The 18,450-nt window shown below is 42.6% G+C and overlaps 1 protein-coding gene across 2 annotated transcripts in view; it reads right to left on the bottom strand.

Moving 5' to 3' along the window:
* The window catches only part of HNF4G (hepatocyte nuclear factor 4 gamma), a 91,605-nt gene extending 74,409 nt beyond the window's left edge, over positions 1 to 17,196 (bottom strand). Inside the window, exon 1 of one of the 2 annotated variants that reach the window (XM_079795812.1) lies at positions 17,117 to 17,196. The gene's annotated coding sequence lies outside the window, so the exon portion shown is untranslated. Of the gene's footprint in view, positions 1 to 16,240; positions 16,871 to 17,116 lie in introns of those variants that run through there. The other variant, XM_079795811.1, reaches the window with a different exon arrangement.
* Positions 17,197 to 18,450: the final 1,254 nt, after the last annotated feature.

Genomic DNA, 18,450 nt, shown 5'->3' with positions numbered 1-18,450 from the left:
CAATGCCCTATGGCAAGGGTCATATACCTATGGAGCTGCATTTTTTTTTAAATAAAGTTTTATTGGAACATGGCCATGCCCTTTTGTTCCTGTGTTGTCTATGGCCACTTTCACACTACAACTGCAAATCTGAGTTATTGCAACAGACACCATATGGTCCCCAAATCCTACAATATTTACTATTGAGCCTTTACACACTCACCAAAAAAGTGCCCAATGCTGTCCTAGGAGATGGCAAAGCAATAACACAGAAACAACCTGAGTCCCCAAATGACCATGTTAAATAGAAATAGTCAACCTACACCAGACACATTGGGGTTATTAGGTGGGAAAGAAATAAACTTCTATCTTATCTAAGCAATTCCTTTGGGCCACTTAGATCTAGCAGCATGCTTTTCATCCTAACTAATACACCAGGAAAGCTGAGTGTTTATAAAATTATGCTATTTAAATTTGCCATTTTTATTAAAATTTGTGAATTTTTTGAATTTACAGAGTTCTTTCTATGTTAGAGATATAAACCTAAGTTTGTAGTATTTATAGAAAATAATGTCGAGGTGTTGTTTGATTTTTATGTTATGTTTCTATACAGTTTTTGTAATATTTGTCTTCTATCAAATCTATCATTACCTCCTCTTACAGTTTCTTACATTGTTTTATGAAGTTTTCCTTATCGCAAGATCAGATAGATATTTGTTCTTTTTGTGTTTTTTATTATGCTTATATTTCACTCATAATTTTTCATCTCCAATGGCATCCAACCAGCATCACTTCTTGAATAGTTTCTCCATAGATGTATTATAATGACTTACATATTAGAGCCATATATTCAATTTATATCATGTAATCGTATGTTATACATTTATAAAAATTCAGATATGTTTCCGAGCTTTTGTATTGTTCCATTGCTGTACCCTTCTTTTCTTAAATCAGTATCATAGCATTTTAATTATTGTAGTAGGAATTCAATTATATTCAGTGTGGAAAGTCACCCTTATTTATCTATACTTTCCGTTTCTAACATTGGGCGGAGGGTGAAGAGGGGGATACTTTTTGAAATTTAATTTTGTCATGTGGTAAATATAAAACAAATTATAATTGGTTTTACTTGTCACATCCACAGAGAAAGATGAACAGATGTTCACAACACAGATTTTTAAAAAACACTTTACATTACTTATACCATATGCTCTCATTCTGAAAAGTGAACTTGCAAAATATCCAATTTCACAGAATTCTTCATTAAAGTGAGGCTAAGACTAATAATTTTTGTCTACTAACGTCTAACATCAGACTTTTAATGTGTTTTCTCCTATAGTTTCTGCAATAATTCTGAGTTTTTCATACTACTGCTATTTTCACTTTAGTCACTAGAAAACTGGATAAAGTAATTAAGTGCTTTGATTAAAATCCTGAGGTCACTAAATAGCAGAGCCTGAGTCTGGCCACCCGCTCTCTGTTTTTTTGTGCTACGAGGGGTCTGGCCGACTGAATTAATGTGGATACTTTATTACTTATTTTTATCCCAAAACACTTTAAGAATAAGGTTTTTAGACTGTCATGATCAAATCCCTACACTGAAACTCAGAATAAAGTAATGACCTCCTGTCCCTCCTAGGCCTCAGAATATTTATGAGTGTTGATTTTTGAATTTTATTTGTTTATCATTTTTCTGATTGGAAACAAACCAGGTATATATATTCAGGCAGACTCAAAGCTTTATAATCCTGAGTTTTCCCATTCGGGAATGTCTTCCTATTCACATCTTTGTATAGGCCTTTCAGAAAAGTCCTATTTTTTAAAGTCGTGCATATTTATAATTTTAGTAATTTTATTACAAAACCTGATTTATTTATATGTAAATATAAATATTTATACATACATGTATATGTAATAAGATATAATACCTGTTCCATTTAATAATAATAATTAAATGAAGGGCCTGGGTCCCTTTCTTGATTGAATCCTACTCCAGGTGGTAAATTAATACCCTGTGCTAATAATTTCTTACATTTCTTTTGAACTTTAACACATATCTATGAATTGATAACAAGGAAGCACCATTTAGTTGTTTGAGTTTTTATATAAATGAAAATGTTACCATAATATATTCTTCTTTGACTTGATCTTTTGTGTTCTGTTTTGTTTTGTACTGAACATTTTGTTTGAGATTTCTCTATTGATGGACAGTGGAGTGATTTATTTACTTTCTCTGCTTTTTAGTAAATCATCACATGAACACACCGCAATGCATTACCCGTTCTACTATTGATAGACATTTTGGGGAGTTTCCAATTTTTGCTTTCACAAACAGTGCTGCTATAAACATTCCAGTGCGTGTTTCCAGCTGCACATATCAACACGTGGTTTGCGGACCCAAGCCAGTTCATAAATTGTGTTACAAGTCCATGATGGGGTAAGACAGACAGGGAAGGTAATCATTTAGAGGCTTTAATAGTAATTGGACCTGCTGTACTATCCAAGCTCACCATCAGTGAACTCATCTCATTTAACAGGGTTTTACCAGTTTGACAGCTCAGGTCGTGAGTCACAACATAACAAAAAGCACAAAGGAGTCATGCGTGCTAGGACCATGTGATAGATTTAAGATTTGATTGGCAACTGTAATCCAAAAGTGAATATTGGAGAAAACATGAATACACACATATTGTATAAATATCTGTGCATTATAATCATTGAGTACATCATTTCACCTCCTACTGCAATCTTATGGTACCACATGCTTCTCATTCAATGAGCCTAGAGTAATTACAATTATTGAATGAATTAATGTCTACCTTTAGCAGAAAGCTCCAAGAATACAAGGATATTACTTAACACGTTAAGCGCTCCGCCTGTTTTGTCTTCCTGACCGAAAGTACAGTGTCAGTCACCGGTGACTGACAGGGTGCTTAACGTGTTAACATACTGTTATCTCTAAGGAGCAGTTTGTTTTCTTCTTAATTGTGAAATATGTCAGAAAAGGAATCAGGTAGAGATGAAATATTAATTATAAGTGAAACACTGAGTAACATTTCCCAAGTGAAGAAAGAACACTGCCAGTCTACGAGAGCCCCATTTGCGTCTTTCTCCAATCGCACACCCAACTGCCAGGTGCACACCAACATAATTAAGCATTAACGTGAGATTTTGATCATTATTCCCACTCTTCCTTTTACAGAATGTAACGAACAAAATTAACATTGATGATCACTTAGTAAAGCATATGATTGTCTAACCACTACGCTGTACTCCTGAACCAGAGGTACACCCTCAACATGGTTAAGCCTTAGAAACATATAAAGCAATGTTTTATTTGCCGTACGACTGATGACACTGGGGTTGATTGTTGATGTCTGCTGCCTGTATTGCTGTATCTGACTCATACATGGCCGAGAGCTCATCTAGAGCACATAGAAGAAAGGAACTGCGGGCTTGAAGTGCTACACAAACTTCAGAGTTCATGAAAATTAGTAAATACAAGTTATTTCATATGCTACACTATGCATTGACAGTACTATATAAATTTTATTTTCTACATTTTTCTCAAAATAACCCTATTATCTAAATCAAACATTCAAGACAATACCTATTTCATTAATATATTGACTCATTCAACATATATTTATTGAGGCACCTACTATGCGCCAGGTACTATACAAGAGGTCAAATGATTCTTAATTTTTTATATCCTGCTTCTTAGAGACTCAACACTCACTGGTCTTCAGAAAATAAGCTTCATCCTGATACTAAAACCAGAGTGAGAGCAGAAGTAAAAAGATGCCTGCAAATAGCCAGTAAGAGGTATGTTGTAAATTGTTGATAAAAAGCGTCCTAAAATAATCACATTATTATGGTCTCACTTCTCATGTAATAGCAAATACCTTTAAATATTAACTCTAAAACCTTTTTTTAAAAAGTAAAATCACTTAACAACATGGAAAAGAACACACAGATCTGAAATATTTAAATCTGATTTTTGTCTTCCTTTCAAAATAAATCCTTGCATGCCTCTCCCACCCCGTCATGACCCCAGGCCTGGAAATGCCTTCACATGATGGAGCTTTAACAAGCGACTGTAACTTCCGGGCATTGATGTAAACATCAACACGGTTTGATCAGTGCCAGGAAGCTGCACAGACTCAGCCAATCATGATCACTTCCCATCTACTTTTCACTTCAGGTCCTTTTATCTTCTAATAAATAAGAATTGCAACCATGGAAACATTGTCTGATCTGCATCTCAACGATATTATTAAGCCTCAAACCGTGGCTCTAATTTGGGTGACCTGGAGAGAAAATACTTATTGCTGACACACCTTAACAAATAAAAGTGGCTTAATGACGAGGCATGAATGCCAGTGCGGAAGGAATTTTTGGTGCCCACTTCCTGGTTCAGAGGTATGAGAGAGGACATAAAAGAATCATTTGAATCATGTAGAGAACATGCGGCCAAAGAGCAGAAGACAGAAGTTACAATTTTAAATGTATTGTTGTCATAACCGAAATAAAAAGTACGTTTTAAAAATCATGCTCACTGATACACAGTAAAGCTCAGGATTTGTGTGTGTGGGAGGGGAAGGTCCTGCGTGCTGTGTTACCTATGAACTTTAGTTAAACACAGTTTCATTGGGTTCATTAACATAAACAAATACCTACCTGTCAGTGGACAGTGTGTGTTCAGACTTAGGGCGTGTGAGTGGTCACACAGGACAATGGGGAACATAAAGGGACTAGTGAGAATGTGATTCTGGGCAGACACAGTGAATGGCATGAGCAAAATCCTTGAAGAATAAAAACAAAGGTATTTGTAATAATAGTTGAATATCAACGTCTCAATAAAAATGTTACTTATTACTAACAAATTCATTTAGGAATATATTTATGTAAACTAATAGCTATTCAGTTTCATTTGCAATAAATTCACACTGAAAGAAAGAAGGAACTTTTTAAGTTTTGCCATAAATTAGTTTGTACATTCAACAAGGTTACCACTTTTCTAGTTATTCATTCTCTCCCCTTTTGTATGATGAGTATAATATTCTTACCACTTTACAATATAGAAATATGTCTACTAGTGCCTTAAATAGACTTTAAAACTTAAAGAAAATGCTTCCTAAACATATGCATCCTCTGTGACCCAGTAATTCCACTCTTGGGAATATACCCACCACAAATGAGGGCTCAGGTCCAACAAAAAGGCTAAAAAAATGATCAAGACAGCTTTACTGGTAATAGCCCCAAACTGGAAGCAACTCCAGTGTCCGCCAACAGTAGACTTGGTAAATTAACAATTATATATTCATCCAATGTCATGCTATAGACCAATGAAAAAGGACAAGCTACTAATATACACAGCAACACAGTAAAATAAGCAAATGTAATCTATGTCTGTGTAGAAGCCCAATGGTAGTTTTTAGGGAACTGGAAATACTCTATTTTAGATAGCAATGGTTATATTTTACGTATGTAGAAATCTGAGTATATCGTTAATATTGGCTACAACTCAATAAAAAGAAAAAAGTTTTAAATCAATAATCAGTGAAAAAATCCTAATACGAATTAATCATGGTGAATAAAATAACAAAGACATGCCCACAAACACACATATGTGAGACTGGGCAAAAATGTGCAAAAAAAAGGAAATGTGTGTATGTTGAATTATGGGCAACTGAAATTTTTATTTAAGAAAATTCCTCAAATGTCATTATGATTCTGCTCTGATCATTAAGAATAGGTCTAAATACATTGAGAGTTTTGAGAACTAATTAATGTAAAATGTTTTTAAAGTGCAGATCTTTGGAAAAAGAACAGTGATTATATTTTCAGGTAAAGTGAGTGGCTTAGGAGAGACATGGAGGAAACAAGAGTTCTGAATTATGCAAAGTGGAAAAGTTCTAGGCAAAAAACTCAAGTGGCTGTGTAGTTGGATATAAATTTGTAGAACAGCAGGAGATTAAGGGAGAGTGGATCCCTCCTTATGAAGGCTGGAACAAATGAAGGCTGGATCTCAGAGAGAATAAAATGGAGCAGTTAAGAGTTTCAGAACATCATTCCAGCTACTGACTGGCTGTGTAACCTGTGTCTAGAAATAAGAACACTAATCATAGAGGCACTGGGTTGTGAGGAGGACTAATGAAGTACTCAGGTAATGCATGGAAAGCAATGCCTGCCAATAATAAGTGCTCAGTCAATATTAGATAACGCAACAAGAAAATTAAAGCCTGCAAAGAAAATAAAGAGAAATGATTTATTTCACTGGATTTCCACCCCCACCCCCAATTTAATAGGCTTTGTAAAATAAATAAATAAATAAATAAAAGGCAAACTCATTGTTTTATCAAAGCTACACTGCTATACTTAGCTTAGTCATGATTTTTGCATCCCTCAGAAATTTAACATTCATTTTACCCAGTATTCACACAAAAATGTGTCATGAAATATCAGTTTTCAAGTGATCTGTAGAATAAGAAACGTGTCATTCATTCTTTTCCACTTTATTAACTACTAGAGGCCCAGAGCACGAAATTTGTGCATGGGGGGAAGGGTGTCCCTCAGCCCAGCCTGCACCCTCTCCAATATGGGACCCCTCGAGGGATGTCCGACTACCCGCCTAAACGGGCAATCGGACATCCCTCTGACAATCCAGGACTGCTGGCCCGCAACTGCTCGCCTGCCTGCCTTCCTGATTGCCAATAACCACTTCTGCCTGCCAGCCTGATCACCCCCTAATCACTCCCCTGCCAGCCTGATTGATGCCTAACTGCTCCCCTGCCAGCCTGTTTGCCCCTAACTGCCCTCCCCTGCAGGCATAGTCACCCCTAACTGCCCTTCCCTGCAGGCCTGGTTGCCCCCAACTTCCCTCTTCTGCCAGCCTGGTCACCCCTAACTGCCCTCCCCTACAGGCTTGATCACCCCCAAATGCCCTCCCCTGCTGGTCATCTTGTGGCAGCCATCTTGTGTCCACATGGGGGCAGCCATCTTTGACCACATGGGGGTGGCCATCTTTGACCACATGTGGGCAGCCATCTTGTGTGTTGGAGTGATGGTAAATTTGCATATTACTCTTTTATGAGATAGGATAGAGGCCTGGTGCATGGGTGGGGGCCAGCTGGCTTGCCCTGAAGGGTGTCCCAGATCAGGGTGGGGTTCCCTTGGGGCATGGGGCAGCCTGGGCAAGGGGCCTGTGGTGGTTTGCAGGCCGGCCCTGGTATCTGGGATTTATTTATCTTCTATAATTGAAACTTTGTAGCCTGGAGCGGAGCCAAGCTTCCTGCTTGCTCCGAAGCTGCAGCCATTTTTGTTGGGATTTATTTATCTTCTATAATTGAAACTTTGTAGCCTTGAGCAGAGGCCAAGACAGGCCAGGGATGCGGAAAGCTTGGCTTCCTCCATTACCGGGGGCAACTCAAGCCTCCTGCTCTCTCCAGCTCCGTGGCTGCCGCCATTTTTGTTGGGATTTATTTATCTTCTATAATTGAAACTTTGTAGCCTTGAGTGGAGGCCTGAGCCAACCAGGGTGTGCAGAAAGCTTGGCTTCCTCCATTGCTGGGGAAACCAAATCCTCCTGCTCGCTCCATGGCTGCAGCCATCTTGGTTGGGTTAATTTGCATGCTTGCTCCTGATTGGCTAGTGGGTGTTGCTTATGGCTGTAGCAGAGTGATGGTGAATTTACATATTATTCTTTTATTAGATAGGATTGAGTACCCTGACTCCCTTCCTTCTCTTGCTCCCCTGACCTACTGTTTTATCCCTTTTTACAATGTGCACCCAAGCTTCTGCTGCTGAGACCTCCTAGCTGGCTGGGGTGGGGGTGGGGGGTGTGATTATCTTGGCTCTGCAATACACATGGAGGAAGGCACATTTACCAATCAGAGGAAACTCCTGAAACTTTCTCTGTAGAAGTGACATTTAAACTGAGAACCAAAGGATGAAGATACTCCTGTGATGTTTATGTGTGGGAGGTGGGAGTGTTTGGAAGATCAAATGCAAAGGAGAAAGGGCTTCAGATGAAAAATACTTGGCTTTTGTGGGACACGGAGAAAACCTGGATGTGGCCAGAACCTAGGGAGTAAAGGAGAGTTAGAGGTAAGAGTCAGGAAGATGGGGAGGCCAGAACACCAAATGCCTCAGAGTATGGACTTTATTCCTGGCACTGTCGGAAGCCGTGGGCTGGGTTTAAGCAGGGAGATGACATGTCCTTATTCGTGGTTTAAGAAGATCACCCCCGAAGGGAATGGTATGGAAACTGAGGGAGCAGTGAATAGACTGGGGCAGATGTCTGCCTATGCAAGTATCACGGCTCCTGTGATGACACCGAGCAGGAGAGGGGAGGGGAAGTGGGAAAAGCGAGGCTCATTGGAGGTCATACTGGCAGGTCTGCTATTCACTGACCAATTAGATCGGGTGTGAGGAGAAGACATTCTACTCCTAGGTAATTATATAAAGCAAATGACAGCACAAATACTTTGTAAAAGAATGTTCATAACAGCTCTATTTGTAAAAAGCCAAAATTTGCAAACAACCCAAATGTTCAACAGGTCAATGAATTAACAAACTGCAGCACATCCATTCAATGTCGTGGTATTCAGGGGAAAAAAGGAATTGATTGGTCCAACAGAATGAATGAATCTCAGAGGAATTCACAGTAGAATAGTGTATGGTCCCATGGATATAAAAATTCAAGGGAATACAAACTAATTTGCAGGGACAGAAAGGAGATCAGTGGATGTCTCAGGAGCCAGAGAGGGGGTTTACAGAGGAGCATGAGCACACCTACAGAGCTGGCCATGCCCCTGTCCTGGTTGTGGTGACTGTTTCATGAGTACATACATGTGCCAAAACTTTTTAAATTGTGCACTTCAAATATGTGCAGTTTATGGTATGCCAATTGTACCTCTTAGATCTGTTTTGTTAAAAAGGAATATAGGCTAATGATACATACAACAAGATGGCTAAATCTCAAAATGATTACACTAAATTTAAAAAGCAGGACACAAAAGGCTGCACATTATATGGTTCTATTCATCTGTTATTTTAGACAGGGCAACCTTAGGGACAGAAATCACATCAGTGGTTGCCTGGGGAGAGGAGGAAGGGCTGACTGCTTAAAGGGCATAAGGCAATTTGAGGGGGCAGGGGGCAAACAATGTTCTGTATCTCCTTTGTGGCAGTGGTTACATGAAGGCGTACATTTGTCAAACTCACTGAAGTGTATGCTAAAAAAAATAATGCATTTTAACTAATGTAAATTACATCTCAATATAATTATCTGAATAACTATATTCAATATCAATAAATTAAATCCCTCTTAAATTAAAAATAACAATTCATATGTCATCTCTTGTGTAACCTACTCCAGAAAAAGTTGGTATGGCTTTTGCTAGGTTCCTGTGATCTTTCTCCAATATTACACGTTTGCTCTTATCACAGTGAGTAGAAACATTGTCATTCATATCCCCAACCAGACATGAAACTTAGGAGAGAATGGTTCTAGTCACTGCTTGATCCTAATACAGAGTGTAGTGCTTGAAAATGAGGTTCTCAACACATTTATTTTATTGGTATTTCACCTTCCTTCTCCATTACAATTATTCACTTATTCAGTGAACACATCCCCATTAAGCTTGAATTAATAGGCCCAATTTAAAAAGTGGTTCAGAGTAACAGAGTTCCTTCCCTCAGATGTCTAACATTCGAGTCTGGGAGAAAGACTATCAAACATCCAACCACAATGTCTGATGAACTTGGTAATTCTGACAGGGAAAGAATAAGATACACTAAATTGTTATATTGGGTCAGTAGATTAGAAAAGATTTTGAAGGTGGTATTTGAACAAAGATAAATGGAAGTTGGCTAGAATGATGGGGTGGGGGGATGATGGGGATGGTGCCTGTTTCAAATGATAGGAACATCACTTTTAAAAGCACAGAGAACAGTGCATTTGTGGAACTAAAATACTTCTTCCAGTTGAAGTTTTAAGTCTGGGAGCTCAAAAAGAGAGAGATAAGGCTTGGAGTGGAAGTCACATGGGGTCTAGCGATGTGAATTCATTTGGACTGCAGAATAAGGGCATTAAGGTATTAAAAAATTAACAAATTGTGGGTTTTTTCAATATATATATATTTTTAATTTGAGAGAGAGAGGAAGGGATAGGGAGAGAGAAAGAAATATTGATGTGAGAGAGAAACATAGACTGGTTGCCTCCCATATGCACCCCAACTGGGGGCTGGACCCACAACCTGACAGAGAATTGAACCAGAGACCTTTAGGTGCATGGGATGATGCTCAAACAACTGAGCCACACTAGCCATGGCTTCACAACTTGTTGGTTTTTTTTTAAAGGAAATTACCAAATTGGCTTTCTCTCCGTCACTCTAACTGCCATCTGGGGACCTGAATGGAGGCCAGGAAGATAAGGAAGGGGGAGCAGTTGGTTGTTGCAAAAATTCAGGTTAGAAATAATAATTACTTTGCTGGAAATTAGCCCAAATTATGGAAACAATAGTCTTCCTACATACCTAACAATCTCAGTTAAATGACCGAATAAAGTTTCGTTTTGCCATACAGACTAAGTTTTAAAGCATGAACAACTTGTAAGAATAGTTAAAAAGCTATAAATTCCTAATAAACATAATCAAATCAAAGTGTCCTGTACAATCCTAAAGAATATGGACTTAAGGTCAGCTTCAATCCCCTGCTTTCTCTACTCTTCCACACTCTACGGTTCTTACATTCCGTTTAAACACCTCAGAAGCATCACTAGATTCTATCCTATCCTGTTTGCATCTTCACTGTGGCCAGGGGACTCTTGTGAAACTTCCTACTGTTGCCCTGCCTCTTGTCTCTCCCTCTTTAATCTGTCCTCCAAAATGCTGTCAATTAACCTGGAGCAAAAATGGGAGAGGCTTTCATAACTCAATCTACTTGCAGACTTCGATGGCTCCCCATTGCCTCAGAAGTCGCCAACCGGTGGTCCGCGGACCACACTGGTGGTCTGTGAGGTCCGAAAGGTTGGTGATCACTGGCCTAGATAACATAGCCCAAATCTTTGTCACCCACATTCAAGATCGTCAGAATCTGGCCCAGGGCTCCTTCCCCATTTCATTTCTTGTTGCTCCACCTATTCCACGTGTAATATCCTCTGCCTCAAATATCTTTCTGATTCTTCTCTATTCAGCAAGTTCTAATCAGGAAGTCATTAACTTCCCCGTGAAATCTCTCCAGACTATTTAAACTATGCTTTGTGCTTCCATTTCCCACGGTATTTCTATCTATGGCACCAATCACATATCACATATGATATAGAAAGTGATATGTTTTTCTTCCAAGTAAATTATTTGTGTTTGGGGGTAGAGATGCTGCTTATTTATATTTGTGTTCTGGGCACCTGGTACAGTGCACGTAAGTTCATTCCTGCTAAACTAATATACATCAACTATTTGCAACCTATAGCCATGACCCACGGAAGTCAAGAGCACAAGCAAAGCACACTCAGTATGCAACCAGAAAAGAAAAACACTCAAAGATCCAAAACATTAAAAATAACTAAATTGCCAGGCCCAGATGATGTTTCCAGCGGCCACTGTTAAGTGATGGGGATACAATACCTAGATGTCCATGTGGATGTTTTGCTATCATAGATAAATGTGATTCTTCTAGATTGAAATAGAGCATACAGAAAGTGTCAAACATTCAACAAATAACATGCTTGGTTTAAATAATACAAGAATTAATTAATCCATATATACTCTGAGAGTCAGGACTATTATTCTCATTTTACAACTTTTTTAAATTTTTTAAAGTTTTTTGTATTATTTTTTTTTATTGTCTAAAGTTTTACATATGTCTCCTTTTCCCCCAATTGTGCCCCTTCCCCCATCTCTTCCCAGCCCAGGCAAGCCCCCACTGCCCCAGTGTCTGTGTCCATTGTTTATGCTAATATGCATGCAGGTAAGTCCTTTGGTTGCTCTCTAAACCTCGCCCTCCCTCCTACCATTTGTCTCTAGATCCATCTATTCTTACAACTTTTTTAACTGATTAGGCACAGGCACTGAGAACTTGCTTAGGTCACAGCTGGGAGAGGGCAGAGCTGAGATTCGCACAGAGGTGTGGATGACTGCAAAGCCCAGGTCCTAACCACAGGCAGGGCGATCCTTTTCTACACTGCCTCTCTAAAAGCTCCATGACAGGGACTGTGTCTCTTATTCATCATTGTATCTCCAAGGTCTATTAGAGGCCTTGGCCAGGTTTCTAGGGATTCATAAACTCCTGAAGCCATATACAATTTGAGTATGTAAGTATAATTTCTCCAGAGAGAGTGTCAATAAAAGCAGGTGACACATTAAGAACTTACTGTGAATCAAGCAGTGTTTAGACGCTTTATCTCATTCTGTAACAACTACAACAGCAATACCAAATACTTACTGGGTACTCAATAAATGCCAGGCATTGTTCAAAAGGTCTTCATGTATTAACATATGTAATAATCATACTAAGTCTGTGAGATAGGTATTATAATAATATACTTCAAAAATGAGGAAATTGGGCCTCAAAAAAGTTAACTTGCCCAAGTTCCCCATCTTCTGCCCCCCCTTTAGTAAATAGCTTAACAGGAATAGAAACCTCCCTATGTGACAATAAAGCCTTCTCTCTTGGCTTATACGTCATGAGTTGGTCATCCTCAAAGATCTTTGTGTACCTCCAAATGTTAAAAGACTCATGTGCGCGTGGATGCACACATGTGTACACACACACACACACACACACACACACACACACGAATTCCTTATACCTTTTCCAGAAAAATGTCTCGATAAAACCAAAGGTATTCACAGCAACACAACACCACAGGCTCTGAGCTAAGTCTCCCATGTGGAGAACATACTGGGTCATCCTGTACTAAATATAAGGTAGAAAGGAAGGATAGGCAGTAAATAAGGCCGGTCTTTGTTCTTTAAGATGTATCCATAAAGAATGGGCATGACAGTGCTGAGTTCCAAAGGTACTTACAAGAGCATCAGAATGTGTATGCCTGTAGCTCCTGACACATCAGGAGCAGGTGCTTTGGCCCTTACAGACGTGCTGTGACCTAGAAGAGTGCCCTGCCCCTGGAATGCCCAGCCAAGAGCAAGGGGACTGGCATGGCCTGTGGGTCCTGCTGAGGTTCAGGTTTGTACTCCCCCTCTGTTGGGCACCCCTGTGCAGCGGGCAACCAATGACCAGATGGAGCAGCCTGGTTACCCTCACAGCCTAGCCGCGCCACAGTGCCTGGATTTGAATCTCCACGTTTACCCTTGTAGATGCGTGAACTTACTCAACGTTTAAAATTTCTGCTTCATTTTTCCCATCTGAAAAGGGGGAGAATGTTAGCATGAACTGCACAGGGTTGTTTAAAGAAACTAGAAGAAAAAAAAATGCTTATAAGTGACTTGGAATACTACGTAGCACATATTAAGGATTCAATAAGTATTAGCGAAAAATGTGTATTACAAATATTCCTAAATCATTTGTTCAGCTATAAGAGTAAACCATATTTGAAGCACTCCTGTGTCTGTGCATGCGCTGATTAACAGTAATAGGTGAGAGTTCCCATGGGGAGGGTGGAGAGAAGTGATTCCACAAGGATGCATCTTTGTGCACTCCATTGTTTTGTTTGCAGCTACAACTTCTTAAGGATCCAAAGCTATGATATCTCATTTAAAATCATGCCTGCATTCCCAGAGAACGGAATCCTGCTTAATGAAGGTGGCAAACGTGTAAGTCAAGAGCCACAAAATCACACCACCAGCTAGTAGGCACACTGTAGTCACCTGTTTGCAACATAGACATCTCACTTAGCATGTACCAGTATCCCCAGCCCTTCAGTAAATGGATAGGTAATAACTAATGCAGTGGCATCTTTTAGAAGATCAAAATAAGGTGGTATTTTGAAATGCAGTTAATTCCCTTTCTACTTTATTATATTTTTAAAGCAAAATTCTCAAACTCTGCAAATCAGGTGTTCCAGGACTGGTTCATATAGTTTCTAAATATTAAACTACAACAATGTGAAATCAATTTTTCAGCAATCAGATGAGCAACATCTTCCATCATTATTATCCAGTGTGGGTAAGAGCATGGTCAATATCCTGTGGATAGTGAGGAAGGCTCTTTGCAATATTTAGCAAATTTAAAGTAAACAGCCCCTGGAGCCAGCAATCCTCACAGAATAAATATTCTGCAGTACTAGTGCAAAGATAATGTACACAAATATTCATGGCAGCACTGTTTGGAATAGCAAGAAATTGGAAAATCCAAGCGAATATTATGGGGATATTGGCTGGCTACACAGAGTACATACAATAGGAAAAAAAATTCTTCCTATAGTGACAGATAAATATTTGAAAACTATTAAAGAAAAATAAGTTTCAGAACTATTATCCAATTTTTTTAAATAATGAAGAAAATATTACTGTTTATACAGAAGGAGGGACATAAACCCAGCCCGCAATGGTAGTTACACATACAGAGTAATACAAGAAAGGGGTTCACTGTGTACTTTACAATAATTTTCATGATGCTTTGTAAGCAAGTAGTACTTTCAGAATTCATAGAAATAATAAGAATTTTCAAAAGAAACAGGGAACTCAAAAATAAAGTTATTATTTACATGCAGGCATTTAGAAAAATCTTAGCAATCCCCAAAGTTAATTTGTACTGTCTTATATTCTTATAATCACACCTGCAGAATAAAACGCTTATGAGATGTTAATAGACACACTATAGTAACAGGGTTGCACTACCTTCATAAGGCACATTGAGAGAAATTCTGTATTTGTAGGCTTATAAATGGAGCTTAGGAGAAATGGGAGGAAAGTGAAAAATGAGATGTTACCAGTACTACTGGCCACCTCCCTCTCCTCCCCCTCCCCCGAATGGTACCAGAGGGGAGCCCAACCCTACACTTGGCCTCTGACTTCAAAGGCTCAATCAAGAGTGATAGCAGGTGCACAGAAGTGGAAAACAGAGGAGGTGTGTCCAGAGAGGGTGGGGGCAGGGGGATTTTGATGGGAAAGTGGTGATAGCTGGAGAGGAAGAATATTTTAACATGAATAAATGCTTGTGCAGAGAGGAGAAACGTGTAAAATGAGTGGGAAATCAGGAAGAAGTAACAAAACCAAACGGGAAAGTTCCTATCAGTGAGGTGTTTAGTTCTCAGGGCCTCCCAGGAGTTGAGAGCTTCTGCAGGCTGCACTCTCCCGCTCTCGGCCTCCTCTGAAGGCTGCCTAGACTGTCTGCATGCTGGAGAGGGGCCTTTGATGGTGTGGAGCAAGCCTCAGAAACAGGGCACATCAGGTGTGAAACACCTATGATATCCAAAGCAAAGGTCTTACCGCGTGCTGGCTCAGCCCGTTAGACACGGAGTAACAATCGCTTAACTAGTGCATTGTCTAAAGCTTGCAAAGAACATTTCTTCCCAAAGGAAGCTAAACGGTTTATATATATATATATATATATATATATATATATATATATATATATATGTAAGTATATGTATTTATGTATGTATAGGTAGTTATATCTATATGTACATGTACATGTACATGTACATGTACATGTATGTGTGTATATATATATATATATATATATATATATATACCTGCAGGTAAATATATGTTTATGTCCATGTAGGTAAATGTATATACATACATATATGTAGTCTTTCCTATAACATCCCGGCAGGGTCACTCCCAAAATGTCTCTCAGAGAACCCACAGAAGCTGAGACTGGAGCCAGAGCCTTGGGGTGATGCTCCAGGACCAAGGCCCGCCCCACACACCTGCACTGTCCACAGGCATCCAGCAGCCCCAGCCTTGGCCCAGGCCACAAAAACTCCACCCACCAAAGCCCCCAGGGACCTGGCAGCCAAGTGAGCCTCTGCCAGACACGGGAGCTTTCTCTCTGCAACAAACCCCCCTTTCCCTTTACTGGTCCTGGCGGAGCTGGCGGCAGGCGCGTGCCCCAGGCTCCTTGCACCCCAGGCTGCCTCTGCTCCAGCCCTTTCCTCTTCCCGCTCCGCAGGCTGCGGGAGGCCTCGGGGGATCTGTTTCCCGCCTGCCTGGCCCGGGGGGCCTCCACCTGGCCCCTCCCGGGCGGAGCCCCTCCTCCTCCCGAAGCCTGAGGGGCTCAGGGATTCGCGGAGGGCGGGGGACGCGGGCTGCGCCCGGGCGCGGGGCGCGGGGCGCGGGGCGCAACTTACCTGCGCGGAGCCGTCGCGTCGCAGTCAGCTGCGCGGCGGCCGCCGCATCTCCTCGCCGCAGGGCCCCCACCCGCCCCCGCAGCCGCGTCCGGGGCCGCACTTTTCCGAGTCTGGGAAGTTGGCCGACGGCGCGGGGGTGGGGTGGGGTGGGGTGGGGGTGGGGCCGCGCGATGGGGGCGAGGAGCTCTGGGACCCGTGGCTGTGTTTGTTGGTGTGTGCTGTCCCCGCGCCCTCGCACCGACTGGAGACCATATGCCGGGAGGATATTGGGTGTGCGGGAGGGCGACCAGACAGCGGCCCGGCTCCCACGACCCGATCGATCTCCTGAACAAACTGAAACGTGGGTGGGGATGTTAAACAGTAACCAGCGGCCTCGGGGCGAACGGAAAGCGGCGAGGCCGCGCTCCTTTCCCGGTTCCGAGCGCCGGGCGACCGGCCGGCGGGCCAGCGAGTCCCAGCCGGACCTGCCTCCCGGAGGCCGCCGGGCCACCAGCGACCCGCCACCGGCCTCACGCCCGCCGCCGGCGCGAGGGGCCCGCGGCCGGCCCAGGGGCCGGCGTTCCCGCGCCCTGGGAGCCCCGCCCGGTGCCGCCCGCGGCCTGAGGCCCAGCGAGGTCTCGGGAGAGCCGGGCGCGGTGCCCTCCTTGCCCCCCCTCCCCCCCCCCCCAGGTCGCGCCTGGGCCCGAGCGGTGTGCACCCCGGGGCGGTGCGCGGGGGCCGGGGGAAGCCTGCCCGCCCCACAATGCAGATTGAACTCCGAGCCAATGAGGGCCGGGAAGGGCCGGAAGTGTGATTAAAGGGCCTTAAACAGGTTCCCAGAGACCGCGGTGCGGCCACCGCACCAGGGGAGAACGCCACCATTTGCACCAACTGCACCTGCGCCGCTGGGGTTCCCTCCGGCCCTGACGCTGGGGACCGCCTCGCTGGGCCAGAGTCCGGGAGACGAGGGAGAGGGTTCCCTCCCCGGGCCCCGCGGCCACCTGTGGCTGCGCTCAGGAGGCGCCTCTGTGCGCGCCCCCGCGGGAGGCTTCCCCGCCCCGCCCCCCCGGCCCCGGGCGCCGCCCCAGCCGCCCGCCCGGAGAGAGGATGCTCAGACCCGCGGAGACGCGCGGGCCGCCCGGGTCAGGCTGTTGTTAACCACGCAGTGTCGCCGGAGCTGTGGCGCTTTAGAAACATCTTCACAATTTTAACCTCGTGGTTTCAGGAATGAATGACTTCAAGGTCAAACAAGTAATTATCCTCACGAGATAAATAGTTATTGAATCCGTAAGGTTTTTTTTTCCGACCTGGGGGTTGGCGGTTATTTTAAGACCTTAATAACAATGCCAGGGACTTCAAAGGGATAGGATTGGGTTTTGGGGGGTGTTTTTTTTTTTCCTTTCCTTTTAGATCGAGTTTACTAAACTTGGTTTCCTCGTTCTGAATCTCTTGCCGAAAGGTTCTTTTAAAAGCAAGTAGTAGGTTGTTTTAGGAATCAGAACAAAGGGGAGAGATCCTATACGATTTTCTTTCAGTCGACCTTCTTGAGCCAAACACACTCTTTGGGTCTCCTTTGCCCAAACAGCGTCAGGAGAGCGGCCTCCGTTCCCCCTGGAAACCATCCAGAGGAGGCCCAGGCGGCAAAGTAACAATTCGCGGTCCTGTTCATGATGCAAATCGCCCTCAGGTGCGCTGTCTCTAGATCACCTGTGGACAGGCTCTTTACAAGTATTTCCAGCCACTCGGAGAGTGAAGGCGGTCTCATTATATGCCAAAATAGTAACTACTCAGTTCCCTGAAAGTCTGAAGACAGAAACTCTCCACCCCCCCCCCCCCCCATTCCCAGAAGCTTTAATGCCAGGGGACACTTGTTTCCATCGTTTCTTTCTCTGTGGATTCTGGATGTTCCGTGGGTTTGGGTACTCAACATCGACGTGCGGTGGGTGCGCTGACCACCAAGGAGATGGCCATCCCATGTTCTGTGTTCAGAATTATTTTGGCACCATTTGTAGAAGCTCTGCCAGAGGGTTCTATCCACGCAAGCATTTTGACTCATGACAGCAGTGCCTTCGTGGACGGATAACCCATCCTGCTGAGGCTTAGTTACCATTGCAGGAAGCGCTGCCTTTGTCTAACTTAGAAAACTCTCTAAGGGTTTGTGGCCCGGGTTCCAGTCCTCTCGCGTAGGCGGCGCCAAGGGGGTGGTTTCGGGTGACAGAATAAACAAACAA

Source organism: Cnephaeus nilssonii, assembly GCF_951640355.1.
Source record: "Cnephaeus nilssonii genome assembly, chromosome: 18".
In the NCBI taxonomy this organism is placed as follows: Eukaryota; Metazoa; Chordata; class Mammalia; order Chiroptera; family Vespertilionidae; genus Cnephaeus; species Cnephaeus nilssonii.
Note: the sequence above shows the minus strand (reverse complement) of the source record. Positions and strands in the feature narration are given on the sequence as shown.